This window comes from Stenella coeruleoalba, assembly GCF_951394435.1.
Source record: "Stenella coeruleoalba genome assembly, chromosome: 12".
Taxonomy (NCBI): domain Eukaryota; kingdom Metazoa; phylum Chordata; class Mammalia; order Artiodactyla; family Delphinidae; genus Stenella; species Stenella coeruleoalba.
The window spans coordinates 39,546,066-39,561,206 of record NC_137158.1 but is presented as its reverse complement, the minus strand read 5'-3'; the positions used below and the strand labels follow the sequence as shown (position 1 = coordinate 39,561,206).

At 45.6% G+C, this 15,141-nt stretch overlaps 1 protein-coding gene across 4 annotated transcripts in view; it reads right to left on the bottom strand.

The window, feature by feature from the left end:
- Window positions 1–4,372: 4,372 nt before the first annotated feature.
- Window positions 4,373–15,141, bottom strand: part of SOBP (sine oculis binding protein homolog) — a 158,729-nt gene continuing 147,960 nt past the window's right edge. For all 4 annotated transcript variants that reach the window (XM_079938675.1, XM_079938677.1, XM_079938674.1 and 1 more), the window contains one exon: window positions 4,373–4,534. The gene's annotated coding sequence lies outside the window, so the exon portion shown is untranslated. The remainder of the gene's footprint in view (window positions 4,535–15,141) is intronic.

Sequence of the window (15,141 nt, the reverse complement as noted above, 5' to 3'; positions counted from 1 at the left end):
CTTCTCCCCTTGTGTCACTCCTTGTTTTCAAAAGCAGTCTGAAGATGTGCTGAACCGGGGGCTGCTGCTGGTACCTCCTCCCTTGAGCACCAGAAACAAAATGAAACTCCGAACACAGCCTTCCTGTGTCTGCCACACGACAGCTCAGGCTTCTGGGGTTCCCTGTCCTCTTCTCCCATCAGGCTGGTAGGAGAAAAGTACCTCAACTCAGCCAGCATTTCCTGTTCCAAGAGTGGAGAACAGCTCTTCTAAGATGCGAAATTAGGAAGACCACGGTGCCTGCCTTCGAGGGGCCCGGATGATGTGGGAAAAACCCTGTGAGAAGTGGTCTCGGTCCATTTAACCAAGAGCTGTGGGAGACAAGGAGGGGAGGGCGCAGGTGTGAGTCTCGAGTGCCTTCGCCCCCGGGCCCCAGCCCTGACATTTGGCTGTGCCTTGTGGGCAGAACCGGCCGGCACCTATAGGCCTGCTTGCAGCTCAAGTTGCCCTTCCAGTGTCAAGGGAACACCTGCAAAAAGAGGGTGGCTTTGCAAAGCTGTGAATCCAGGCTCCACATGTGCATTCATATAAACTCTGGAAACCTACAGAGAGAGCCTGCTGAGACCAAGAAGTGGTCCTTCTTTTCCACAGCCCCATCTTCCCGTTACATGTAAGCCACCGGGGCGGGGGCTGTGAGCTGTGTTCGTTTCCGGTCTCCCCTCAGCATCACACATGGGGCCTTGTGTTCAGTGGGGCTTTGATAACCAACAGGGAATTCATTGCCTAATTTCTCAGAAAGCAGAGTGGCCTCAGCACATCCACACACCCAGTAAGACGTGGAGGGCAGTAACCGTGAACACTCAACTCTCTGGCTTAGTTTAAAATGAGGGCCACTTTAGAACAAAGCTGAATCACTGCCAGCAACTTACAGAACTGAATTACTGCCACAAAATGACAATTCATGAAAATGTCAACAGTTTTTCTGCAGATTGGACGTGCAGCCTGGGCTCTGGCACCAACCCCCCTGGGTTTGAATCCTATTCTGCAACTCACTGGCTGCGTGATCTCCGGCTATTACTAAACTCACTGGGCTTTCCGTTCTTCACATGCAATAAAGGGGAAATATCAGGACCTTCCGTGAGTAAGTGAGGCTAATGTACACATACTCAGCATGTGCTCGTAATTATTGACATTATTATTTCTATTTCTCTCTATACAGTTTTGATAGCCCAAGAGGATTCTGTATTTCAGGGAACACTGAGATTAAGAGAAGGAAGAGAAAGAGGAAAAGGTGTGCTGTCTGATGAGATGCCACGGAATCTTTTCTTGTTGGAACAAAGGGACCTTTTGTTTCCTGAAGGGTCAACATGTTTGCTGGACAATCTTGGACTACAGACAAAAGCAAAATCAATACCCTGGGCGATTGCGTCTATGGCCAAGTCCAGCTGAATAACACTATCAGAGACTTTGCACCAGACAACCCCAGCTGGGTGCCCGCCCCTGCGTGGCCTCGGCTGGGGCTGAGGAGTTCCCATGGAGTCATAACCATAACCCCACACCAGGAGCCTCCGAGATCACTCAGGCTCCACGAGAGAAAGAAACCGGGTCACCAGAATCCACTCCTAGAATGGTTATATAGAGAAGATTGCTGATGGTGCCTAAGTTTTCTTATATATATAAATATATTTATTTAGGTTTTTTCTGGCTGCGTTGGGTCTTCATTGCGGTGCGCAGGCTTCTCGTTGCGGTGGCTTCTCTTGTTTCAGAGCACGGGCTCTAGGCACGCGGGCTTCAGTAGTTGTGGCACGCGGGCTCAGTAGTTGTGGCACACGGGCTTAGTTGCTCTGCTGCATGTGGGATGGTCCCAGACCAGGGCTCGAACCTGTGTCCTCTAAATTGGCAGGCAGATTCTTAACCACTGTGCCACCAGGGAAGTCCCAGTGCCTAACATTTTAATGAACATTTGTTTTCTGACAAGCTAAACCAACTCAATGTGGACTCTGGATAGGTCAATTCACCTTTCTAGGCTTCAGTTTTTTTCACATGTAGAACAAGAAGATTAGGCTAGATCTTCATTGATTAGAACTAGGTATCAATGTACTTTCCATCTTAGAAACTTTCTGATGTTAATTCAGGTACCAAAGCAAAACCAGATCGACCCCTCTCGTTCACAGGAGCACTCCCGACCTACAGTGAAATGATGTACTAACGGGACCAGAGTCCACTGGGGAGGTTTGCTTCTGCTGCATGGTGCTTCCTGAGCCTTCGACCAGAACCCTTGGAACTGAAAAACATCAGGACTTGGAGAGCACTTGGGAAGGGACACCCCAGTCTACAGGCCCAAAAGCCCACTTCACACGCACTGTGTGCTGTCAACAATGGACACGGTGGGGAAGCAGACCCTTGAACAGGCCAGGTGGGCTCTTGTTTGCAGAGATGCAGGTTGGGAAGGGCCAGCATCACCCTGATATTTCAACATCTTTTAAAACTTACTAGCTTTATTTAAAAAAAAATTTCCCTGGGGGAAAGAAATGAACACCTTCTGTAACAAGGAAAATAACAACAATAGCCATAATAATGAGAAAAGCAAAATAAGCACATGTAAGTGCATTTTTCTTTCTTAGAGATTTATTTTTGTTTGATGAATCGGACACTGGTCAGGGAGAGAGGAAAATGCTGGGGGCCCCGCAGGGAAAGGGGCACCCAGAGGTGGGGCTTCTGCATCCTGCGTGGACAAGTTTGGTGTTAGGGTCGGTTGGTTGGTTTAATCGGCTGCTGGAAGTTTTCCTTTTGTTCACTTTTATAAATCTCTCCCCAGACTTGCGAGCTTCCCCTCCCTCCCGCCCCCTTCCCTTGCTCCCCAATTTCATTTTTAAAAAGCGAGCTCGCTCGCCAGGTGTGTCCCCAAGCTCTCACAGCTCTAATAAATAAGGAGCACCTGTAAAACAGTAGCTTGACTTGTTAAGTGACTCTGTACAAAGGAGGATATAGAAATACAGTATGTACACCGCATCCACGGCCCCGTGGTGCTTCAAGGCCAGCGTGACTCTGTCTTGGCCTCGCCTGCCCACCACACCCCACCGCCCCGCTGCTGCTGGCTCAGCGGCCTGTGGGCGGGGGCACCTGGACCCCTCCAGAGGGAACAATTGCTTTATTGGAGTTAGTAAACAGATACACTGAATCACAAGGTGATTTGATTTTTTTTTTTTTTTTTTAGTTTTCTTCTTTTTTTTGTTTTTTTTTTCTTCTTTTTTCTTTTTTTTTTTTTTTTCTGTACTCATCAGAATGGGATACTCCACGACTGTCTCACCAACTCAGTGCCAGTACACATGCTCTAGAGGACTTCTGGACTCGCAGCTACAACTGTACAAGTGCACACAAGAAAATCTACCCTGTTATCCTCCACCCACTGATTGAGGATCGAATTGCACATTTCTCTTAACCATGACAGGAGAAAGCAAACAGTGAAACAGAATCATGGGCGAGCTTTCTCACTTTCCCTCCTGTTTTCATTGGTTTGTCCATACCATTCTAATTATCATGAAAGGGCTCTGCGTATAGAGAGATTGCTTCACTGACTTCCTGGATCACCGAAAGCCATCAGGGTTGAAATTTCATCCAAGTCTTTCCTGACGCCCAGCAAATATTCCCCCTCGGATTATTTTACACCTTGAGGGCATTTTGGTCTTCAGTTCAACACTCTTGCTCTGTTCCCAAATGGGGCGCTATTTAAGGGAATTTAAGGAGAAAGCTGAGAAGAATAAACATTTACCGAGTTCTCTTGGCATTCAGTCTCTGAAAAACCACAGTATAAACTATTCATGCTGCTTCTTACATCTGTCAGATCGAAAATTAAAAGCCATAAAAGTGTAACACTGAAAATATGGCATTAAAAAGGATAAAGGTGGCCTTTGTAAAAATAACAAGAAAAGTATATTAGCCAATAAAATATTTTAACTCTTCATTTAAAAGTGCATCCTAGGCAGGACAGAGATGAATCTGAAGCATTGGGACTCCAGTATGATCCCTCTCCGCCGTCAAAACGTGAACAGTATAGGTCCAAAACCGTACAATGCAAATCACAATTCTTCGTGTAGCAGCAAAACCACAGCAGTTTTTAAAAAGGTTAAAAAACGATTTTTGTTTTCAAATCTGTATCATCTTCCAGCCTCACCCTCTGAGCCTTGAAGATGAGGCAGGGAGAATACCTACATTGGTCCTTGTGGCTTGTTGGTGTTTTGTCGTTTTTTTTTTGTTTTTGTTTTTTCTTTTAAACCAGGGGCAAAATCCCTAAGTTCCTCTGGGGAGAAGCAGAGATGGTGGCAGCAGGAAGGCTGGGCCCGCTTGGTGGGTCCAAGACGTGCTGGCTTCTCTGGGCTAGAGGCCACCGAGGGAGGGCTGCTTCCTCTGAGATGCTTAATGACAGGAAGCGGCTTTATTTGCTTGAGTTTTAGCCAGAGGGGGTGGTGAGCTGACCAGCTGGTGTCACTGGATGGCGAGACATGGTTTGCTCTGCGCCCTCTCTCCATGCAAGGTACCCTGTGAGTGAGCGTTCCTAGAAAAAGAGGAAAAGGGGTTTGTTAGAATCCACTAGACCAAACTACCCCCCACCCCCCGGGCTGGGGAGAACCCGGGCATGAGTCAGAGCAGCACACTCTCCAGCTGTCAGGTCAGACTTACAACAAGGCCCCAGAACTGGGGCGGCGCAGCCTGATTTCCACACAACTTTCATTCACGGTTCTGCGCAGGATCAGCCCTGCCAGCTTTGTGTGAGGAAATGAAACTCGAGTCGCTTTTTGGAAGACCATAATGAGCATGGAGCACCACGCCCTCACCCAAAGACTGCAGCAGCATCCTTTGCAACCCAGCAACATTCACTCTCCACGTTACTGCAGGCTTAACTGGCAGGAAGTCTTTGGAGTTGCCCAAGGGCATCCCAAAGCCAGGCAAGGTCATCGGGGGACCCTGGTGTTGCAGACCTCAAGCCTGTACCCCGTGTAACAGCCCTAGTGTCTGCCGCAAAGGAGGAAGGCCATGAGATGGACTTTTTAGCATGTGAAAATTTCCTGGGGCACAGAGACCACTCTTCAGAGGTTTCCTACAGGGGCGACTGAGCTGGAAGAAGAGCCCCTCTCTGGGGTCTTGCCTGACAAAGGTGAGCCGCTCACATCACTTCACATCCAGACCAAGCATAGGACTGGGATCCCAGGGCAGAAGGTCTGAATAGGACTGTTGGGCTCTGCCTCTCTTATCCTTACTGGCTTATTTCATTTGCTCCCAGTCCCTTGGCTTGAAACCTCCTAAGGACACTCCATCACCCCCAGGAAGCAGCCATTCAGAAGGCATCCAACTAAACTGTGAAGTCCCTGAGGTCTGGGGCTGTGTCTGTTTTGCTCAAACCCCTACACCCGGGGACAAATGTATTCAGCTCAACACACATTTGTCAAATGAATGAGAATCAAACAGCTCTTGTCCCCCATGTCCCAAAACGGTACTTTTTTTTTCCTGCCAATAAATGGGGATGTCAGATATGTGAATGGGAAAATTTGGCTAACGTGAGGTGGTGGGAGAGGACTTGTAAACATCTTTACAACTGTTGAGATTATTCCTAGACCAGTGAACAAATAATTTCAGGTGATAGAATGTAGAACTTGAAGGGACCCCAGAGATAATATACACAGTCTCCCGCATTTTATAGACGAAGAAATGGAGGCCACAAAGAGCACTGGAGTGTTCAGAGTGTCTGTAGCGTGAATTTAGCAGAAGCGTGAGGAGGTCAAAATGCCCATTGGGAGGACTAGGTCCAAGCTTGTGCTTTGAACCCTGCTATCCAAATACTGGTGTTAATGGTAACCATAATAATGATCAGCCAAAAACAAGGTTTGAAAATCTGAATGTGCATGACAGGAAATGCCTGAGTTCCCCAAATCACATTAAATCACCAGATCTGTGTGCATTTAATATGTATATTAAATAACCAAAGTGAAAATGCAAAACACCACAAATATGCAATGGGAGTGGAATTACAAGGTCATGGAAACCTTTTCATTTGGCATGGTCAGATTTGGAAATGTGGCTATTTCTCTCAGAATAAAGAGCTCACTTTAATTTCTTTCTTTTCTTCCTCTTCTTTCTTTCTCTCTTTCTCTCCTTCCTTCCTCTTTCTCTCTCTTTCTTTTTTCCTTCCTTCCTTCCTCCCTCCCTCCCTCTCTTCCTTTCTTTCCTTCTTTCTTTCTAAGACATAATGGTGGGAAGAGGTACAGAAAGAAAAACACCACGAGCCACCAACAAATGAGAAGTCACAAAGGATTGGGAAGAGGCCTTGGAAACGGACCCAAATGGATCCTGAGACATACTGTAGCTGCTTCTGGGCAGGATTTACTTTTGTTTAGGAAGCACAGCCTGGAACTTGCTTTGGAGGGAGGGAAACCATCCCTACCTCTGGGCTTGGGACTAAGAGTGACCAAATCTTGTAGTCAGAGAGGAGCTCTGAATCCTTCTTTAAAAAAGGAAAAGGAAAAGAAACGGTGTTTAATGGTTTCTTCCAGTGACTGAGAAACGCCACCATTTTGAATTACTCACTCAAGAACGCTGCGACTGCTTTTTCAAGGGTGTAAATTGTTTCTTTAATGTAATCATGAACCCCCCAAAGAGGACTATTTCTCAAATAAGTTTCCTTACGTTGAAATCGCCTTTGGACAAAGGCCAAACATGGACAGCATCAGCCTACTTAGAGAAAATCTCAAGGCTTTCATAAGGGACTAGGAAAACGGGATTATAATGAGAGCCATTCTGGAACCTTAACTACAGCGTTTGCCATCCCAAACGCTCTAATAATCATTATCATTCTCTGGTATCTATTATTGTCTGGCAAATAATATGTGTTTTCCCCCAAAGTTCTACCGGGTGCAGCTGCACCGCACTCTATTGTTTGCAGCCCCACTCCTGCTGCCTGGAAAGCCTCCTCACGCCAAGCTTATTTCAAGAGAATGGCAAAGGGAGGATCTGTGCCGCTTCCGTCCCTCTCACCGCACACTTGCCGTGTCTGGGACACCCACCCAGGCCAGATGGTGGCAGTGCAAGTCCCTCTCGGCGGATAACGTTTGAGGAGGGAGTAAACTGAAGGCCCCCTCCTCTGTCCTCCTGACTCTGGCTGGTTCAGGGCAGCCCCCATGTTGGCGACACAGGAATCAATGAAAATGAAGAACCAAGCTTGGGCATCACTTTCCTGACAGTTATTTGTTTGCAAGGTGTGAAACTCAAAAGTGGGGAGGAAGTGACCTTGGAGTTTTAGAAAGTGATCATGGCAGGAAGTTCCAGAGCCCAAGTCCGTTCCGACTCAGCCCCTGCTAAGCAGAGGTGTCTTGCAGAACAGTCGGTCCTCTCTGTCTAAATTTCTTGGTCTGAGTAAAGGGGAAATTTCTACAATATGTGACACAGAGACGCTGGTTACAGCATGAACCCTATGTAGCCGTGTGACCTTGGACCTATTCCTTAACCTCCCCAAGCCTGGATTCTTCCTCTGTGAAATGAAGGCATGGGTGAGATTTTCTATTACATCTTCCATCTCTTATATTCTGGGATTGTAGGATCTTTGGACCAAAGCCATCATCAGGTATGGTGGTACACAGTTATCCATGTATAAGAAAGACTATTCATTTCTCTATCCTGAAGTCCCAAGTTTCAGAAAGAGTCTCCTTCTTTCTATTAATCACATACACACACTCTCACCTCCGGCAGAGATTTCTGGAGTGTCCCTTAATGCAGGGGGTTCTGGGGAAGTGGTTCTACCTGTGCCTCACATTTGGGTTTTCCTCTGAATTGGGGTTTGTCTGAAGGCAGGACAACCCAGGGCCCTGCCATGCGGAACATCTCTCACACACACACACACACACACACACACACACACACATCCCATCCCGTGGACCACGTTGCACCGTGTATGAAGACCAGCTCCACAGTGCGTGGTCTCCAGCAGGCATGTACGGTCAGCGTCTGCAGAACTCCAGGCCCAGCTGCCCCTTCTGGCCAGAAGAATAAAGTCTCTCCCTCATGGGCTCAGCTGCACACCAAGTGCCCTGAACAAGCCTCTGACCACCGGCAATTTCCCTTTCCATCAGGAAAGCATTGCTAAGAATGTGACTGAGTTACTTCTTCTCCTTTATCACATAAGCGTTGTCAGAGTGTCATAGAGAACAAAAATAGGCCTGAGTACTAATAACTTCTTTCAGTGTTGATACTGTCAACATACCATCATCCTCACCTTTTCTTCTTTGACCTTTACAGCCTAAGATGTATGCAGGTTGCATTTAAAAGGAAATTTTATAATTTCCAGGCAACCACTCCCAAAAGTAAACGTGTATCCAAAGAAACTGTCTGTCTTATTCTGCATCCCATCATAGTCCCTCCATGGCACAAGATTTCACCTCCACCAGGCAGCCTGCCTCCATTAATCTAATCTGTTTTCTGAACTTTTATTCTTCTTTGCTTCCTCAAATACCTGTCATTAGCATAATCAAAATCCAGTAGGTCTGTCCTGTCTTACCTGTCTAGAAGGCAAGCTCTCCAGGTCCATCATATTTATTCCCCACAGTCCAAAATCCCGTGGCATCAACCCTATAATGTACAAGAGATGCCCGCTGCCAGGCCGGCTTGCCTTTGTCCAGTTACCCCAGCCCTGCCCGTGATGCCACTCGGGCACATCGGCCCATCACTTATCACGGTTAAATACAGCTATTACGTGCTGGCTTCGGCCACGCTGTTTATCTGGGACAATAATGAGTCCCTGAGGACTGGATTGCTCTCAGGTAGCCACAGCTATTCTGGGACGCTCACAAGGGTAGAACCCCGTGGTCAATGAACAGAGCTGCCTGCACCAGCTGATAAGGCTGGGTGTGATGCCAGACAGTGGTCTCTGCACCCAGCCCATCCCGGAAAGGGCTACGGCTTGCTGAGGTTTTGCCAAAAAATGGCTCCCTCTCTCCTCCATCGACCATCGCTTCACGAAGAGTTCTGAAATGGCTTTTACCAAGTTGGAAACCGTTTTCATTTACGAAGTGGATGGTATCTCTTTTCTTATAGCTTCCTAATTGATGAAAGTAATTTAAAAACATCACTTCTCTAGCATGATTGCTATGGGAAATAACCCATGGTGAGGAGAGGGGAGTAGGGCCAAGGGTGAGCTCCAGCACCACTGAGCTGCCCACGGCCTGGCTCTGATAAGCTAAGGCTCAAATTATTTAAAAGAAAGAAAATTAAACCAAACATGAGGCCTTGCTTTTCTTTTTTATAATTTTCCCCTTTAGCAATATCTCTTATTTTACTCTTTAATCAATTAAAATCCCACCCATACAAGACCCCCTGTTGAGATAACTCCATCTTTAATTTTTTGTTTTACAAATTTAAATTTCGATTTTCTTTGCTTAGCTGGTTCTAGGAGTTAAATGGGCAGAGAGACCTGTTTATTCATATGAGTGGCCAGTGCTATCTTGCTGACCTCTACAAGATCTTGGGGGGACAAAGAACCCTGAGCCACAGAACCCCCTCTTGTGCACTTGCAAAAGCCTTTATCTTCACCCTGGACAACGGATCTCTTCAGCCACCTCAAATCTTTTTTTAAAACCTGGGAGTTTAAGCTAAACAAATTACCCTGTCTCTGGTCCTTTTCTAAAAGCAGGCAGGGATTCATGACTAACTGCACACGTTTTTACAAATGCACTGGAGCAAGTGGCTGCATGCATTCGTGAAAGAGAAAAATCAAATGAAGAATTACATGATATAGCTAATGTTTTACAAGAAATTTTGAATAAGAGCCTCAAGCCCTATGCCGCCTGGATTTCAAGACCAAGCACTTCCTATTATGGTTTGGGAAAGCTGCAGTGTTTTCAAAGAAAGTTACATTTACTGAGCACTTAATGTCAAATACTGCGCTAGGCACTTTTATATATTTATTTCACTTAAAAACAAATATATTTTATATACTTATTTCATTGACACAACAATGCTACGAAGTATTTATTACTGTCTCCATTTTACAGATGAGGAAACTTTCCCAAGAAGGTTAAGAAACTTACTTGCTCAAGGTCACCAGCTAGAAAGGGGCCAAGCTGGATTGAAGTCCAGCTCCTACAACCTCAAAGTCCATGCTCGCCTCAGAGTGCTATCCCCTAGCCCAGGTTTCACCTCTCCCCTTCCTCACCCTGGCAAGCAGGGGTCACAATGTCAAAGTTGGCAGGGGCCTTAGAGACAAAACTCCGAGAAACTATTTGCTAAGAAATAATAATTGCATTTTCATTCAAGTCCTATCCAATACACAAACTAGCTGATGCCGGTTCTTGTGCCTTCCAAAAATTCTGCCTTGGACACAAAAGTAGATGTTTATTGTACTAAGATTGAGTCTGTTATTTATTTATATAATCTGAACACAGGCAGTCTAAGTTAAAAAAAAAAAAAAGGAAAGAAAAGAAAAGAAAAAAAAGAACCTAGAGAAAAGAGCAGCTTTACATGGCAAGTAGCTATTGTCTATGGATCAACAGACTTTAAGATTTTAGGCTAGGTCTGGAAAAGAGGTCTGACACTTTACAACCAGCCTTTTAGCAGAAAGAGAGAGGGAGAAAGAGAGAGAGAGAGAGAAGGGCTTCCTTTCACGGAAACTTTGTGTAAAAAATTAGAGCAAGCATGCTGATTCCCTGCTACCCCCCTCTAACAGCCAAGGAGATGGAGCGTGTGCTTAATAATTGCTTTTCTGCAACCCTTCCACCCTTCCACCCCAGATGTTCAGGTACAACCTATTTCCTCTCTGAAATCAGCTGCCCGGTGTGAGGCAGTGATGCCGTGGGTAGCAAACGTATGACTCTGGTCCTTGGCACAGGGCGTGTAACTCAAGCAGCTCTGGTCGTATCCCGTGTCCCACTGAGGGGAAAGGCAGATGAGGACTCAGGTTCTAATCCTGGCTGCGCCACTCTGTGACCTTGAGCGTTTATTCTGTTTGTCCCAGTCCCTACTTATAAAAGTGGAACCAGACATCTTAGGAGAATTTCTGGAATCATTTCCCTAACCTCCGAGGTTGACAGCATCGAAATGTTTCGTTACCTCCCATTACACGTTGAGGGAAGACGTTCTGGGCTGCAGGGGCTACCATTACAATTCTTATAATGAGCACCTAGTATATATACGCCAGGTGGGCATTTTCCTTCTGTTATTTACACTGGAGCCTGATAACGCTATGAAGTATGGGTTATTATCTTCATTTTTTTTTGTATATAAGACATGCTCGGTGGTTTTGCAGGAAGATACTGGAGCCAGGCTGCCAGTCAGATCCCAGCACTGCCATTTACTGGCCAGTGACTCTGGGTAGGATATTCAACCACTCTGTGCCTCAGTTTCTTCATCTATAAAATGGGTTTAATAATGGTAGCCCAGAGGGTTGTTGTGGGCATGTAACATCTGGAACACTGCTTACATATAGAGAGTGCTCAATAAACATTAGCCGTTACAATTATTAAATGAGAAAAGGTAGGCATAAAGAGGTTATAAAACTGGTCCAAACTCACAGCTGGTTTTCAGATCCAAGCAGACCTCACTCCAGCCCTGGACTCCTCTCCCAGGCATTGTAGCCTAATAGGACAGTAACTCCATTTCCTGGGCACCTCTACCTATGTTTTCTTATCTGCCCCTCCCAGCAGTGTTATGACCTCGAGACTGAGGCTTGGGGAGGTAAAGTCGCTTCCTCCTTCGCTTACTAATTGGCTCTGCTGGGATTTGAACCCAGGCTGGCCCAACCCCAAAGCAGAAGTCTGTATCCACTAAACCACACCGCTGCCTTCCTTCACTACCAGGAGCCCACTGTCACCACATGTGGAAGCTTCAGAAGATGTACGACCTGGGAAGTTAAAAAAGATAAAAGATAAAAGGACATTTCCAAAAGTTGCCACACCCCTTTAAACGTGCCTGCCAGCCCTGGGAGGATCTGATTCAGCTTCTGTGAAGGTGTCTGAGGTTGAGCAAAGCCACGCAAGCCTTGTGGCTGCTCTTCATTCCAGGGACCGAGCTTTGGGCATCACTAGGGCCACCGTCCAGGCTCCACGTCCATCCTCAGGGAAGTCCTCTGCTAGGAGAGCCGCTGCCTGCCTTGTGCACCCATTGGGCGACCGACGGCCTGCACCATGCCCTGCCCCACTGGCCTAAGGCTCAGAGCAGCTGGGCAGTCAGAAGGGTGGAGTCCCTATTTCCACGGCAACCTGGGGCCCGGCCAGCATCCCCCTTGACTGAACTTTGGAATGTTGTGAGGTTTCCTTCCACTGTGTGCTATGAAACCTCTTAGGTCTGCTCTGGGCACAAAGGAAAGAGCTCATCCTCCCCTTGCATTGCCACAATGGCTTTACACGCGTAAAACATAGATGTGGCAGCTCTGGCGGCTCACACTGCAGCGATAACATCCCGCGGTGTTTAGAATCCACTGCTGGTAACAAGCCTGTCATCAGAATTCAGCGATCAGCTCAGCGATGCTAGTCTTTCTCTTGCTTCCTTTTCAGTGCACAAACAGCTGCTGAAGTAATTTTCCTCAAACACAGATTTCCTCCTGTCACTCCTCTGCTCGAGGTCGTGGTGACATTGCCTAACGTACAGAGTACAAGTGCTACAACCTCCCGCTCCACTGCCCACCTGCTCCTCCAGCCTCCACCCCCTCTCCGTCTGCAGCCAAGCCCTTCACTCCAGCCGAGCGAAGGGCAAGGTCATCCCTCACGCGACTTCCTCTTCTCCGCACCTGTGGCTCTTGCCATCCTACTGCCTCTTTTATTCCTCCACTCCCGACTGCAAGTTCAAGGCCCTCCCCAGTTTTAGAACCTAACTCCAAACTCACCTGCTGTATGGAACCCTAACCTGGTAACTCCATTAACTAGACCTCTCCTGATACTCTTCTCGTTCATTCACTCAATAAATACTCATGTGCCCATCCTGCCAGCCACAAGCTAGGTAATCAGTTACAACAATGTGTGAACTGCCCCCATTCACACCAAAGCCCTCACCAAAGCCCCCTGTCTACAGTGTCATATCTGTTTGCAGGTCCTGCATAATGCTTGTAATAGTGGCCTTGGTTACTTCTTGCCTCACTCAGGTTATTAGCTCCTCAAAACAAGTCTAATGAGACTCCTGCCACTGCCTCTCCCACTTTTTTTTTCTTTTCCCTCCCTCCCTCCCTCCTTCCTTCCTTCCTTTCTTTCTTCCTTCCATCTCTTAATAACAGTGTCCCTGCATGGAGTCAGTATTCAATACAGTTAGTTGAAAATGGATGTGTTTTCCCCTCTAGGGAAATAAATGAAGACTATCTTTGAACCATAAATGAGTGAAAGGGGACTGCCTCCCTCTGTTCGGATATGATTAAGAGTTTATTAACTTTCATGGGTCGTAATATATTAATTAAGTATAAATTAACCATTCTAAATATAAGGTTTTTTTTAAAAGTTACTATCCCTGTGCATCACACACACACACACACACACACACACACACACACACACACACACAGAGCTGAGACACAGAACAAGTTGATCGGAGGATCAGACAGGGGGAGGTGCTATCAAAATCAGAACCCTGAACGAGTGACCACTCAGCTTCATTTGCAAGGTCATAAGGTTTTTCCACAAAAAATTTTTCATAGTTTTTCAACTAGTATTTGGGATTCAAGTTGCTCAGACCTTGGTGGATATGAAAATAGACCTTCAGTCCCATGTTTACGATGTCACCGTATTAAATGAGAGGAATGGAGGGACCTGGATATATTTTTGGTTTGGCAAATTGTAAAACTATTTTTTTTCAAACATTTGGGGTTTGGCTAAAACCAAAACTTATTTTGCCAAGCACTTTGGCCTTAATTTTTAAACCCATGTGTATTTTAAAAGAAATTCAATCTATATGTTTCTGACTCATTTACACTTAACTCATGAAAATGCTGTTTGGTAAGAGCTATTAGATGTCCAAGCAAGTTTATGAGCCCTTTTAAGCCTTCTTTTCCTCGTTCTTGCCAGAAAGTTGTATTTTGCCAGCCATAAAGAGTGTGAGCCCCAGAGGCCTGTGGTCAGTTTGAAATTTATAACCTCTGAAGCTTAAATGGATTCTGACTTGGAAAAAGGTTTTTTTCGCTCTCCTCTTTTTCATAGTAAGTGCTCAAACAGGCTACTTATGATAAAGATGGGATCCTGTGTCTCTGTTTCCAAGATGGCTGAGGGTGAATAGTGAAGAATTCAATCTAACCACCAATAAACTGCCTCTAAGACATTTTGGAGGAACAATACGACACTTTACGTTCCTCTGGACACAGATCCAACACTCTAGTGGAAAGTCTTACTAATTACTCTTAGGATAAGAAAAAGAGGTAGGAATCAACATGATTCAAGTTGAACATTTTACCTTTGGGGGACTTGGTAATTCTTTAAAAAATCACAGACAACCAATCCTGTTTATGACTTCTTATACATTTAAAAAATAAGCTGAATCTACTAAAAACGACATTTGAATTAAAACCAGAAAAGCAGGAAGAACGTGCATGCATGCTGCAGTGACTTCACCCTGTATCTACTAGATGCTCAGATGATGCTCAGATACCACTCAATTGTAGTATTCTAGTGGGAGAAAGCTTTTGGATAAAGTACTTAAAAATGGCTTATAAATATTTAAAGTATAAGCATCTAACAAATCATAATGACAAAGTTTTACATTTAACCACATGTGCTCCAAATATCTTGAAATTACTCTAAATATGGGTTTAAAATATCAAAAGGGCTTGTTGATGGGATGCAGAACTTTGCAGAGAAACTTAAACCTGATCATTCTTGCTCTCACAACACCCAATAGGCACAATTTTTAAAGTGTGCGTGTATAGATTTCCTTAGAAAAAGATCATGCTACGGTCTGAATTTCCAAAACAAGAGTTGAAGGATGAAATATAGGGTTTCCCCTTCTCTCACCAAATGCAACTTAGCCACTTTGCTTCTAGATAATTTGTTATTGTAGGTTGGCTCAAATTTAAGACAGTAACATCTTAGAAACAGTTGGAGAACGAAGCCAGCTGCAAGGAGGATATCATTACAAATTGGGACACATGTTATATGGGAATACCATTCATTTTCAATACCAAAAACATGTCTGGGGAAATAAGCCATG